Source organism: Ornithorhynchus anatinus, chromosome 1, assembly GCF_004115215.2.
Source record: "Ornithorhynchus anatinus isolate Pmale09 chromosome 1, mOrnAna1.pri.v4, whole genome shotgun sequence".
NCBI lineage: Eukaryota > Metazoa > Chordata > Mammalia > Monotremata > Ornithorhynchidae > Ornithorhynchus > Ornithorhynchus anatinus.
In genome coordinates this window covers 146,897,149-146,910,151 of record NC_041728.1, presented here as the reverse complement: position 1 = coordinate 146,910,151, position 13,003 = coordinate 146,897,149, and positions in this window count along the sequence as shown.

The window sequence follows — 13,003 nt, the reverse complement described above, 5'->3', positions numbered from 1 at the left end:
GTGGGGGGTGAAAGAGGGATAGGAGTTAAAAATAATACTAAGGCTCTTGGCTTTAGCAGGAAAGTTTGGAAGAGATGAGGATTTGGGAGAAACGATGAGGTATCCAGATTTTAACATATGCAAATAGAAATGTTGTGAAAGCATGAAGAAATGTTTGACTGCAGAGAAGGAAAGGGGTCAGAACTAGTTAAGTAGTAAACCATGGGGTAGATGAGGTGTCCATGGAATGTAAAGTGAGAAGTGAGAGGTTCCCAGGACAGAGCCTTCAGGGACAACCCACAATTAGTGGGTGGGAGGCATTGGAGGAGCTGGTGAAATAGACTAAGACCAGTTAGAAATCCAAGAGGAGAACCTGGCGAGAACCATATCACAATACTCAGGGTTAGATCCACAGGGTCCAAGGCAGCCAAGAGGTCAAAGAGGATTAGAGCAGAGTAGATTTGAGCAGAGAGAAGTCATATACGATCCTTTTGGGGAATTTGAATAGGAATGGGAGGAAGGATATGGTGAAATAGCTAGATCATAGAGTGTAAACTACAGACTGTAAACTAAAAATTGTAAGATCATTACGGGCAGGGAACCTGTCTTCAAATTATGTTGTATTATACTCTCCCAACAATTAGTACAGTGCTTTGCACATGGTAAGGCTCAGTAAATACCATTGATTATGTAGTAGGATCCAGGTAAGGTTTTTGTTTGGTTCATTCCTTCATTCATTCAGTCATATTTATTTAGTGTTTACTGTGTGCAGAGCACTGTATTAAGTGCTTGGAAAGTACAATTTGGCAACAGATTGAAACAATCCCTACCCAGGAATAGGCTCACAATTTAGGAAGGGGGAGAAAGACATCAAAACAAGTAAACAGGAATCAAAATAAATAGAATTATGGATATATACACATCAAAACAAGTAAACAGGCAATAATACAAATAAATAGAACTATAGATATGTACATATATACACAAGTGCTGTGGGGCAGGGAGGGGGTAGAGCAAAGGGAGCGAGTCAGGGTGACAGGGAGGGGAGAGGGAGCAGAGGAAAAGGGGGGCTTAGTCTGGGAAGACCTCTTTTAGGAGGTGAGCCTTCAATAGGGTTTTGAAGGGGGATGCATGATTGGCGGATTTGAGGAGAGGGGTTTAATCTGGGAAGGCCTCTTGTAGGAGGTGAGCCTTCAATAGGGCTTTGAAGGGGAGATGTATGATTGGCGGATTTGAGGAGGGAGGGTGTTCCAGGCCAGACATAGGACATGGGCCAGGGGTCGATGGCTGGACAGGTGAGAACGAGGCACAGTGAGAAGCTTAACACCAGAGGAGCGGAGTGTGTAGGGTGGGATGTAGAAGGAGAGAAGGGAGGTGAAGTAAGAGGGGGCAAGGTGATGGAGAGGTTTGAAACCAATAGTGAGGAGTTTTTACTTGATATGAAGGTTGATAGGCAACCAATGGAGATTTTTGAGGATGGGGGTGACATGTTCAGAACTTTCTGTAGAAAGATAATCCAGGAAACAGAGTGAAATATGGACTGAAGTGGGGAGAGACAGGGGGTTGGAAGGTCAGAAAGGAGAATGATGCAGTAATCCAATTGGGATAGGATGAATAATTGTACTAACGTGGTAGTGGTTTGGTTGGAGAGGAAAAGGCAGATCTTGGCGATGTTGTGAAGGTGAGACCGGAAGGCACTGGTCACGGATTGGATATGTTTGGTGAATGAGAGAGCGGAGTCAAAGATGACACCAAGGTTGCGGGCTTGTGAGACGGGAAGGATGGTAATGCCGTCCACAGTGATGGGAAAGTCAGGGAGAGGACAGGGTGTGGGAGGGAAGATAAGGAGCTCTGTCTTGGACATGTTGAATTTGAGGTGGCGGGAGGACATCCAAGTAGAGATATCCTGAAGGCAGGAGGAGATGTGAGCCTGGAGGGAGGGAGGAAGAGAGAACAGTCCGCATAGAGATGATAGTTGAAGCCATGGGAGCTAATGAGTTGACCAAGGGAGTGTAGATGGACAATAGAAGGGGACCAAGAAGTGTCCCTTGAGGAACCCCTTGAGGGTTCTAATCCTGGCTCTGTTACTTGCATGCTGTGTGGCCTTAGACAAATCACTTATTTGTGCCTCAATTTCCTCAAATGTAAAATGGAGATTCAATACCTGTTCTCCCTGTGAGCTCCATGTGGGTTAGGGACTCTAATTAACCTGATTAGCTTTTATGTATGCTAGTGCTCGGAACAGTGCTTGACACATAGTAAGTGCCTAACAAATACCTTATTAATAATAATAATAATTATGGCATTTGTTAAGTGCTTGCTGTGTGCCAGCCACTGGTACTTTACTTAAGTTCTGGGGTAGATACAAATTGGGTTGGACACAATCCCTGTCCCACATGGGACTCACAGTCTTGATTCCCATTTTACAGGTAGGTAACTGAGGCACAGAGAAGTCAAGTCACACAGCAAGGTCACACAGCAGACAAGTGGTACAGACCCATGACTTTCTAACTCCCAGGCTCGTTCATCTTCCAATCAGAAAGCAAGCAGTTTGTTTTGTTTTTATAGTATTTAAGACCTTACTATAGGTCAGGCTCTACGAAGAGTGCTGGAGCTGATACATACCACTCAGGCTAGACACAGTTCATGACCCACATGGGGCTCACAGTCTCAATCCCCATTTTACAGATGAGGTAACTGAGGCACAGAAAAGTTGAGTGATTTGCCAAGGTCACACAGCAGACAAGTGGTGGAGCCGCATTTAAAACTCAAGTTCTCTGACTCCTAGGCCCATGCTCTCTCCACTAGGCACCCTACTTCAAGCAGTTGAAAGAGGCCATCATGGAAGAAAGAAGAGTGGGAATGTGACGGGGGGTAAGGTCAGAGGCAAAGGTAAAATGCTAGATTTTGAAAGCAGGTGGGTGATTTCCTGAGAGACAGCTGAGAAGGGAAAAGAGAATAGATGTGGGGGCAGAAGGGAGGGAGCAAAAGGAAAGACTTTGGAGAATTCATGTTTGATGGGCTCAATTTTCTTTGTTGCTGCTGACGAACTCATTAGGGGAAAGGGAAAACACTGGGGATTTCAAGAGAGCTAAAAATCTAGAATAATCTCTGTGGTGATGGGCATGGGTGATAACCAGGGAGGAAAAGTTGTGTTTCTGAGCAGAAGAGAGACAGTGTTACATAGTGGACAGAGCATGGGCCTGAGTCAGAAGGACCTGGGTTCTAATCCCAGCTCCACTACATGTCTGCTGTATGACCTTGGGGAAGTCACTTCACTTCTCTGTGCTTCAGTGACCTCTTATGTAAAATGGGGATTGAGACTGTGAACCCCATGTGGAACAGGACCTTTGTCCAATCTGATTTATTTGTATACATCCCAGTGCTCAGTACAGCATCTGGCACATAGTAAGTGCTTAAATACCACAATTATAGTTATTATTTGAGGAAGGGAGGGAATTCCAATCTGAGGGGACCAGCATAAGTGAGGGGAGAGAAATGGGAATGAGGAGAGCATGCAACAATTAAAAGGTTCTCTTGGTAGGAACAAAGAGTATAAAGTGAGGGGGAAGAGATGAATTACCCCTGGTGAATTCTTTGGCCAACAGTGGTGGCTCGTTATAGGCAGGGAAGGTATCTGTTATAGTGTACTCTCCCAAGTGCTTAATAGAGTGTTCTGCACATGGTAAATGCTCAATAAATTTGATTAACTGACTGATGGTTGACTGTCTAGATGTCCACCCTTGGAGTGTTAGATGAATCCAGCTCAATACTGCAAAGTGCTCACGGGATAGATTGGAGCCCAACACCACTTCTACTGCCCAGGTTGCTATCCTTGCACTCAAAAGAGGATATATACAATCAATCTAATGTGAATGATTGCCTTCTGCCAGCTCCAAATCTCTGTCCTATTCTAGAGATGTTTATCATTTAATGGATCAAATTAAAACTTACATTCTTTAGAATTAAAATCAAAATAAATTCTCTCATGATTCTCTTATAATAATGTTAATGTTGGTATTTGTTAAGCGCTTACTATGTGCAGAGCACTGTTCTAAGCGCTGGGGTAGACATAGGGGAATCAGGTTGTCGCACATGGGGCTCACAGTCTTAATCCTCATTTTACAGATGAGGTAACTGAGGTCCAGAGAAGTTAAGTGACTTGCCCACAGTCACACAGCTGACAAGTGGCAGAGCTGGGATCCGAACTCATGACCTCTGACTCCAAAGCCCGTGCTCTTTCCACTGAGCCACGCTGCTTCTCATCTTATCTGCTGCTTCTTATCACCCTAAATGGCACGCTAATGACCCATCATTGATATTTATAGGCCAATGTGTGGTAGCCTCTTGCTGCCCACATTTCATCAAGGCAGAAGAGCATCTAGGCAGAAAGGCAGAACAGTGGTTAGGAGATATGTATTTGGAAATGTTAACCAAACTATGCAATTGAGGGGATTTGTTTGTTTCTATTTCCTAGAATTGGTTTTAATTACAATTTCTGAGTCGACCTTTGGCAACTCAGAAGAAGCATGCATGGCCTAGTGGCAAGAGCACGGGCTTGGGAGTGAGGGGACGGGGGTTCTATTCCTGGCTCGGCCACTTGTCTGCTGGGCTGCCTTGGGCAAGTCGCTTCACTTCTCTGTGCCTGTTACCTCACCTATAAAAGGGGAATTAAAACTCTGAGCCTCACGTGGGACCACCTGATTACCTCGTATCCACCCCAGCGCTTAGAACAGTGCTTGGTACATAGTAAGGTCTTAAATACCAGAATTATTATTATAATTAAAATCATAAATATTTTCTTTCAAGTTGAGACTTTTTAAATTAAGGATTGTAGAATTGAAGTGCAATGGCAAATGGGAAACTAAAACTGATGTGAATTGAAGTGCAATGGCAAATGGGAAACTAAAACTGATGTGATAAGTGCTAGAGATGACCGCACAAAGCCTAATTTTGGGTACCAAATTTACAGTTACTCACTGCAAAAATAACATTTCAGTTAAAAGTGTGAAGTAGAAAGGAATGTATATTTAATTAGCACTCTGCCAAATTTCTAAGAGATTATATAAGCAATCATGCCCAGAACATAATTGTAAGACTACATCCACAGATTACACACTGTGTCAAATGTCAGATCACATTGTGCTAAGCATCAATTTATCCTAAAATTGTTCAGTAATAAATGAAAAATGTGATTTTGTCACTTGCTGGGTGGTCTCTTTTGGTGCATTATCCAGCTGTTATCTGCTTGACAGAGCTCTGTATAGCTGGCATAGACTCTCTCAAAGTTATCAATCATAACTGGAGAAGTCAAAGTCTAACCTATGCTTCCTGCTTAAGACAAGAGGAAATCAAAAAATTGGTTCCTTGCTATTTAGTCCTATTTGTAAAAATCCCAAAGAGGTGAGGAGCAAACAAAAGCCTTAACTTAAATCAATTGATGAGGCCTATGTATTAATTAGTGACTTAAAATGTCAAATGGGCACCCTGGGATGGTTTTTCTTAACCAGTTCAAGGAAGATTTTAATTTTAAAGTGCAGAAATAGAAAACAAGGACAACAAACAAATTGAATAAAAATATTTATATGTCCAGATTGAAGTGGAGCTGTGGTAGTGGAAAAGTTTCAAGAAAAAATAAATAATAGAATTTCATTTTATTGTGGATAAAAGACCTGGCAGACTGGAGGAGAAACCTTCCTTTAGTTTATTCTTCCAGTCAATTTGACAAGAGGAATCTCTCACCCAGTGACAGAGGCTTGAGAATACAGAATAGACCAAAGCATCCCTGACACTTTTCTTCTTTTGTTCCCCCTTTACTTTTTGTCTTGTCTCCACTTACCACCTACCATAGTAGTATGCATCATGTGATATTCAAAATTCAAAATGGCTGACCCTGGACAGTTAAATGGATAATTCAAAGGTGAAACTGCTCCTTTTAGTATTTACTTGATGTTTCTTCTGTATAGAATCCACCTATGCTGCTAAAAGTCTCAAATTCTGAGCACCAGATTTTTTTCCTTCTCCAAAAATCCAGTTGAAATGTGACAATATGAGTATCCTTAAAAATGAATTGGGAAAATAAAAATTAATAATAATGACATTAAACATGTACTATGTAATGAACACTGGGTAGATACAAGGTTATCAGATCAGACACAGTCCCTGTCCCACATGGAAGTCACAATCTTTCTTTCCCCCATTTTATAGATGAGGATTCCGAGGCCCAGAAAGGTTAAGTGACTTGCCCAAGGTCACAAAGCAGGTCAGGCAGAGCTGAGAATAGAATCAGTCTCCTGACATTCAGTCCCGTGTTTTTTCTCCAACTTCTTTAAAAGTCATCAGAAATAGGAAAGGTGAAGAGGGGTATTAAAACTGCCAAAGTAACTCACGAAAAATTTCATCAATTAACTGCTATTCTACTGACAGCGCTGTGCTAGTCACCAAAGGTGTAAAGGATAAAAGATGGGGGGAAAACACATAAGTATCTGTCACTTTGACACAAGACATTTTGACCCTGGCTGGATATCTACTTTAGATTCTTCTGGGGAAAATTAGTAAAAATCACGGTTTGTCTAATGGTTCCTTTTCTTTTTCTATTTTTTTCTCCCAGATACTTTCCTAATAGAATGAAAGACCAAATTAACTGTTTTCATAAAATTCAGCATAAAGGCTCATTCACTTGTAAAGTCCTCACCCACTCCTTTCCCCTCACTCTCTGTCCATACACATTTGTCCCCAAGCATAGGACTTGAGCTGCAAACTTTCTTGGAGACTTCCATTCTCCATAAGCCTCTTGTTAAATAGAAATCAAAGATGCACTCACAATGATTATCCTTCTTGCTCTTCCTCCCTGCTCTCTTTGTCATCATCATGTTATTTATTGAGCGCTCACTATAAACACAGCTTGGTTGGGTCTTTTCTGCATTTGCTGCACTGAGCCTCAGACTTAGGATGCTTAACTAATGGTGCCATCTTTCCTAGTATTTCAATATTACATGCTACAGAAGTAGTATGATCTAGTGCAAAAAACACAGGCCTGGGAGTCAGAGGACCTGGGTTCTAATCTCCGCTCCACCAATTGCTTGCTCTGTGACCTTAGGCAAGTCACTTAACGTCTCTGTCCCTCAGTTTCTTCAACTGTAAAAAGATGGATTCCACACCTTTCCACCCTCATACTCAGTCTGTGAGCCCCATGGAGGAAAGGGACTGTGTCTGACCTGATTAATTAGTATCTACCCCAGCACTTAGAACAGTGCTTGACACATAACAAGTCAATAATAATAATAGTTATGATATTTGTTAAGCACTTACTATGTGCCAGGCACTGTACTAACTGTTGGGATGGATACAAGCAAACCAGTTTGGACCCAGTCCCTGTCCCATGTAGGGTTCACAGTCTCAATCACCATTTTACAGATGAAGGAACTGAGGCACAGAGCTTAACAAATACAATAATAATAATAATCTCACCATCTCATAAATGTAATTTTGTTTGTTGTGCATTCTCACTGATTCATAATTAATTCACTTACTACATGTTGTCTTAAGCAACGAATAACCTGTTCATGTATAAGAATGAACTATTATAATTCAGTCTTTCTAATGCTTTTTTTTTCTGTGAACACTGCTGGCTCTGCCAGCACTTTCTTGTCTTCTGGAACATTCCACTTATAAGTATGATGTAGTGGATAAAGCACAGTCGTGGGAGTCAGAAGGTAATGGGTTCCAATCTCAGCTCTGCCACTCATCTGCTGTGTGATCTTGAGCAAGCTGCTTAACTTATCTGTGCCTAAATTACCTCATCTATAAAATGGGGATTGAGAGTGTGAGCCTCAAGTGTGACAGGGATTGTGTCCAACTCAATTTGCTTGTATCCACTCCAAGGACAGTGTCTGACACATAGTAAGAACTTAACAAATGCCACAATTATTACTATTTATAGTGTAAAATTTCTCTCCTACAATAAAAACATACTGCCCTAAACTTGGAGGGATTATTGTTTACAAGAATTATTTAATAAGGGACTTGAATTCATTGGAAGTCCATTTAAAATGAGTTCTTTAAAACATCACTTTTTTGCCCCATATTTCTATTTAATGCAAAAGTATTGAATTATACATGGTATTTATGAACAGCTCATCTAGAAAATGGGGAAGGGAGGAAATGAATCTGTCTGAATCACTGAGTCTGTCTCCCCTCCTCTAGACTGTGAGCTCATTGTGAACCAGCAAAGAAGCAGCGTGGCTCAGTGGAAAGAGCCCAGGCTTGGGAGTCAGAGGTCATGGGTTCTAATCCCAGCTCTTCCGCTTGTCAGCTGTGTGACTTTGGGCAAGTCACAACTTCTTTGTGCCTCAGTTCCCTCATCTGTAAAATAGGGATGAAGACTGTGAGCCCCACGTGGGACAACCTGATTACCTAATATCTCCCCCAGTGCTTAGAACAGTGTTCGGCACATGGTAAGCGCTTAACAAATACCGACATTATCGGTATTATTATTATTTTGAATGGCAGATAATTCACTCAGCTGAAAGCAAGGCAGCAGCAAGAAGAAGGGAGAGAATGGGAAGGAATGATTCATTTGGTTGGCAGGGTGGGTCATGATGTTAAAACATGAGAAAGGGAATGAGAAGAAAAGTGAACCCGTCAATCAGCCAGCCAATCAATCAATCAACCGATCAGGTGGTGGTGTTAGTCAGAGAATAAAGGAGAGACACAGATATCTGGAAGTATGATAGTGGCATCGTGTAAAGTTGAGAAGAGGATGAACTGAAATTAAGATTTGTGTTCTAATCTCAGCTCCACCACTTCTTTGTGTCTCTATTTCCTAATCTGTAAAATGAAGTTAAATACCTGTTTACCCCCCATCTTAGACTATGGGCCCCATGTGCAGCAGAAATTGTGCCTCATCCTATTATTTTGTACTTGAGTGTGTGACACCTAGAAAGCCCTTAACCAATACCACAGTTATGGAAAAGAGATGGCAAAAAGAGGTGAGGAGAGGAAAATCCAATATATGCCTTGTGTACTCACTTTGAAATGAGTCAAAAAAGATTCGTTATTTCTCTTCTCATAAACTGAAGAAAATTGGATAAAGTTAATTCAATTAGCTGTTGAGATTTGGTACCTTTGATTCAAATTCCTATAATGTGAATATAATGAAAATGATAAACAATGTATTGAAGATGTTAATGATAGTGATAGAAAGGGGCTTACTAAATGAATTCTGTTGAAGCATAAATGGCTCAGAGTAAAAAGAAATAAATTAGCACCTGGGTAAAAAAAAAATAATTTACAAAGAAATATGCTGTTTTGAAACTAGATTCAAAGGCAGAAAAAGGGACAGAAATATCTGCATTAAAATTGTGACATAGCAGAGAACAACTGCAGTATAGTTAAGCATTCTGACTGTAAACCCGTCAAACGGCAGGGACTGTCTCTATCTTTTGCCGACTTGTTCATTCCAAGCGCTTACTACAGTGCTCTGCACATAGTAAGCGCTCAATAAATACTATTGAATGAATGAATAGAAACTATTAAAAACAATAATTCACTCATTTTGAATCTGTGGTAGATTTTCAGGGGTGTGACAGTTGAACAGGGAACTGTATCCTTTCATCTCAGGGTGACAGAGATGGTTGATTTTTCAGAAATTCAGATACATAGGAATAAATAATAATAATAGCAATAGTATTTGTTAAGCTATGTTCCAAGCACTGTACTAAGCCCTGGGGTGAATACAAGCAAATCGGGTAGGACAGAGTCACTGTCCCAAGTGGGGCTCACAGTCCCATTCCCCAGTTTAAGATGAAGTAACTGAGGCACAGAGAAGTTAAGTGACTTGCCCTAGGTCACACAACAGACAAGTGGATCTGGGATTAGAACCCATGACCTTTTGACTCTAAGGCCCGTGCTTTATCCACTATGCCATGCTGTTTCACGTGGCACTCATGAGGGACCAAGTCTTCACTCCATCAAAAGATGTAACAGTGCAACAAATCATAGAATTCCTGAACCGCTTCCCCCCACCCCTCCACAAAAGCCCAAAACGTGCACAAATGTAAAGTTATCCTTTGTATTCAACTATGACCTCATAGGGAGAAATTATCATTTTTATTAAAAATAATAATAATAATAGTACTTGTTAAGTGCTTACTACGTGCCCCTCACTTGTCCAGGTACTGGGGAACATACAAGTTTATCAGTTTGGACACAGTCCCTATCCCTCATGGGGCTCACAGTCTAAGTAGAAAGGAGTAGGATTTACAGATGAAGTAACTGAGGCATAGAGAAGTTGTGAGGTCACACAGCAGGCAATCCATCAGTCATATTTAAGTGCTTACTTTGTGCAGAGCACTGTCCTAAGTGCTTGGGGAGTTGGTATACGTGCTCCCTGCCCACAATGAGCTTACAGTCTAGAGAGAAAAACAGATATTAAAATAACAAATAAGGAATATGAACATAGTGCTGGGGGCTGAGGGAGAGTTCAAGAGCAAGGGTGATACAGAAGGGAGTGGCAGAAAAGAAAATGAGAGCTTAGTTAGGAAAGCCTCTTGGAGGAGATGTGCCTTCAATAAGGCTATTTAATTGCTTATTATCAATTAACAAATGGCATTTATTGAGGACTTGGTCTGTGACAAGCACTATATTAAGTTCTGGGATGAATACAAAATGAATAAATCAGAGACAGTCCCTGTCCAACATTGGGCTCCTTGTCCAAATAAGGGGGAGAAGAGGTATTTATTCCCCATTTTACAGATGAGGAAACTGGCATAGAGAAGTTGAGTGGCTTCTCTAAGGTCACTCTTGGTTGCCCCATGACTTGAAAAACAATTGGCAGAAGCAGCTCCAACATTTTAAAGGAAATGCAGACCCTTGGCTTGGCAGGGCAGGGCAGGAGACTAAAGAGCAGAATGAAGTGTTTTATATGCTTTCTTAGTAGTAGTCCTTCTCCGACTGCATCTGGGCTGGGGATGAAGTGGAATGTGTGGAAAAAAAATGTCACTCTAGTTCTTTCCATTTCTTTCCTGAATGGGATCAACCCTCTGGTGAACGTGGACTTGCATTTTCTGTAGGCTTGGAGGGGCCTGTCAATCAAGCCTGAACTCGATGGGGATTTTGGGCCCATTCCATCTCGTTAGGATCCCCCCAACACCAGGCTGATGCAAATCCAGGCAGGACTCAAGTGGGAGGTCACCTAGGCCTTGATTCCACAGTTATGGAACACTTTTGGGGAAGAAAAATATAATGAAATCCACATACAAAAGTCAATAAGTAGACTTTTTGGGCAGAGATGGGATTAGAACCCAGGTCCTCCAATTTCCAGGCCCATGCTCTTTCCACTACGCTATGCTGCTTCTCATCATTATTATAATCCTCTCCTGCTCTCCTCTCCTCAACTTTTTCATCACTGCTGACAGCACTACCATTCTCCACAATCACAAACCGCCAAACTAGGAACTATCCTTGACTCTCTCGCAGACCCTCAATTCAGTCAATCACTAAATCCTGTTGGTCTATGTTCACAACAATGCAGAATCCAGCCTACCTCTCCATCCAAAGAGCCACCTTATTGGTCTAAGCACTTGCAGATCTCATCTCGATTACTGTATCAGCCTTCTCACTGAACCCTCTGTCTCCAGCCTTTCCCCTTACCAGCCCATACTTCATTCTGCTGACTTCATTTTTAATAAATCATATTTATTGAGTACTTGCTGTGTACAGAGCACTGAATTAACTGCTCAGGAGAGTACAACATAACACAGTTGGTAGACGTTTCCAGACCATAACAAGAGTGAAGATATTCTGTGCATGTCTCCCCACTCTTCAAAAACCTCCGGTGTTTCCCAGCCATCTCCTCATCAAGCAGAAACTCCTGACAGTTGGCTTTAGGGCATTCAGTTAGCTCCCTCCACTACTTATCCTCACTCCTCTTCCAGTGCAACACATCTCACCCACTCTGCTCCTCTGATGTTAACATACTCACTCAGCCTTGAGCCTTAGCTGTGCAGATTGTCCATAGGGAGTTCTTAACATATCACTTAGGTCAGAACTAGTAAGGGACTTTTTCCAACTTAGGGAAAAAGGGACATTTTAAAGTAGTGGAATTACTTGTCAAATCAAGCTTGGCCTAATGGATAGAGCACAGACCTGGGATCCAGAAGGACCTGAGTTCTAACCCCCTGCTCCACTATTTGTCTGCTGTATAAATTTGGGCAAGTCACTTCGCTTCTCTGTGCCTCAGTTACCTCATCTGTAAGATGGACATTGAGGCCGTTAGCCTCATACAGTGCTTTGCACACGGTAAGCACCTTATAAATATGATTGAATGACAGGGCTTATGTCCAGCCCGATTGGCTTGTATCCACCCTAGTGTTTAGTACAGTCCCTGGCACAGAGTAAGTGCTTAACAAATACCACAGTTATTCTGGGGATCCTACACTAGATAATTCCCTGATGGGGCATAACCTACCCACTTGTTTCATTTCTAAAGGTGACTGTTTCAGAGTTCATTCGATTACTTTCAAATTTTACAGAACTTATTCTTGATCAGTTTTCACCCCCATTTAATCTTGGTTGACATTAGGAAAGCGAAAGTTCAACGCAATTTTACTGATACTCCAAGTGACCACAGAAGTACTTTAGACAATTATTTGCATGTTTCAGGAGAAACAGTTGAATTTCTCATTTTCCTCCGAAGTTCCCCACTCCTTTGGATAACACCACCAGTTTCCCATCCGTGAAGCCAGAAACCTTGGTGTCATCCTCAATTCTTTGCTGTTTTTCAACTCTTTCACCCAATAAACTGCTAAAACTTCCCCAAATCTTTCTCCCAAATAGTTCCTGGATTTGCCCCTTTCCTTCCACCCAAACAGCCACTTCTCTGAAATCATGGTTCGATTACTTTATCTGCTTCTTCATTTGTCTTCCTGACTCCAACCTCTCCTCTCTTCAGCATATACTCTATGGTGCAGCCTGGATCATCTTCCTGAAACATTCCTCTAGACTGTAAGCTCATAGTGGGAAG